Below are 2214 nucleotides of genomic sequence, written 5' to 3'. Positions count from 1 at the left end.
GGGAGGGGGGCAGGGGCAGATGCTGCCCAACGGGGGCGGGGGGGGTAGCAGGACGGAGCTGTGGACGGATCTAAGGGGTGGCTCCTGCCGCTGTGAGCACCCCAGAAGGGCACTGGGTGGGGGCTGCAGTTGCAGGATGGGGCCAGGGCTGTGCCAGGCTCTTCCTGGCGCATTTAGGGGGTTGGATGAGAGCTTGGACCAGGGGCTTGGATCAGGGAGGGGGGTCAGGGCAGGCAGCAGTAGAATTGGGAGGGGGGGCTATGGCAAAATTTGGGGTGGCTGCAGCCCCCCTGCATAGCCCCTCTCCTAGCACCGCCACCACCACCTGCCCCAAGTGCAGCCCAGCCCAGTCTGCGCCAGGAAGAACCCAGTGCAGCCCCAGCCTGCAACCTGCCCTGCCCAGATCTGGGGGCACAAAGCCGCCCCACCCATGCCATCCTGGGGTGTGCACAGGGGCAGGAGCTACCCCCCGTTCTCCGCACCCCCTGGATGAGCCACAGCTTCCTCCCAGCTGCAGGAGCCCTGATGCCCCCCCCTCCCAAAGCCCCTTCCCTCCCCTTCCACCACAACAGACTTACCAGCTGCATTGGGAATCAGACCAGTATCAGCCAATATGCCTCCTTAAAAATCAGCTATCAATATCAACCCCCAAAATCGCTATCAGTGCATCCCTACTTTAAATCAACACAATTATCTCATATTAAATTTGACAGGTGCTTTAAAGTCAAATACGAAATAAACTTTCACTGAAAGACTGTAGTTTAAGATGATGAAAGATTATATGAATTCAAGGGATTATTATTTGCATGACATATTTAGATAATGGAATATTTTCAAAATGCTTGCTAAAGCACCAGTTTGAAATCTAAACAATAAAACTATTATTCTATTCTAAGTAAGGATGTGAAAGCTTAAATGATTAATTGTTTAACCAGCAAGTGCAGTGATAACCAGTTAGCTTACCAGTTATCATTTAGCTCTAGGCAAGACCAGTCTAGCAGGGAAAGGGGGGGAAGAAAGACAGACATTCAAAAAGCCTGAGCCTGAGTTGATTCAATCTTTGCAGGTTAGTCTAACCTGCAAAGCTTGAACCAATTTGGAGGTGGATAGACATTCCCTTTTCATTCCAGAAATGCAGGCACATGCCTCCAGTGGTTCAGGCTAGAAGCCAGGGGGCGCTAAAGCAGCCCTCCCTTCCCTTTTCTAGTGCTGAGCTCAGCGGGGAAAAGGCCAGGCCCAGGCAGGACGCTCTGATTAGGGAGAAGGTTCCCTAATCGGAGTGTCCTGCCTTTATCAGCTCTATTATCGGCATTTAGCACCCCATCAGAAAACAAGACTTCTCTCATTAGTTCAAGCTCTTCTTAAATAGCTTTTTCCAAGCTACCTGTCGATTAGCTCCAAAAAGCCCAAAGCAGACAGACAGTGTCCTGTCTGCTTTGCACAAACACCTTTCAGCATTGCCTTGCATACCACATGCTGGCTACAGTCTGTGCTGTGAGAGGGATCTCTGCTTGAGCAGCAAGTGGGGGGAGGGGAGCAGGGGAAGCCAGGCAGGCGCTGCTGAGCCTGCAAACCTCTCCCAGAGGTGCAGCAACACAGCAGAAGGGAGGGGCCAGCCCAGCTCTCTGCAGCAGAAAGCCCAGCCCAGCTGACAAAGCATGCCCAGATGCTGGGGGACTCTGGTTTAACTTAAAGCAGGAAGGGGTGTGGGACAGACCGTGCATAAACCGGTTTGACCCAAATTAGTTAAGTCTGATACTACATTCAAACACATTTATCTCAAACCTGTTTCTGCTATTTTCAAACTGATTCATGTGCACTGAATGTCTGTTCTGTTACAGGTTTAAACCAGTCTCTAATCACTTAAACCAATTTGTGTATAATGTCTGTCCCTAGCCAGGGTGCCCCAGTGAGAATCAAAAGGCAGCACAGCAGGCTGAAGAGAGGGAGGGAGCAACCAGGAGGAGAGAGGGAAGGGGACTAGTACCTATAGCCTAAAAGCAAAACAGCCTAATGACCCATCAATTCAACAATTATCTGCTGGTTCACAGATGCCCTCTCCCTCCCAACGCAGGGTTTCACATGGGCTGTGTTGGCTGGCTGAGTTTAACTTCTCCAGCCCTCCCCACAGTAAAAGGGCCCTGGGGGCTGGGAGCAGCTCCCAGCAGCAGCTCTGCTGGAGCTGGTATATTATTGGGTAAAACACTTAACCCA

This window comes from Alligator sinensis, unplaced genomic scaffold (assembly GCF_000455745.1).
Source record: "Alligator sinensis unplaced genomic scaffold, ASM45574v1 scaffold135_2, whole genome shotgun sequence".
Classification (NCBI taxonomy): Eukaryota; Metazoa; Chordata; order Crocodylia; family Alligatoridae; genus Alligator; species Alligator sinensis.
Note: the sequence above shows the minus strand (reverse complement) of the source record.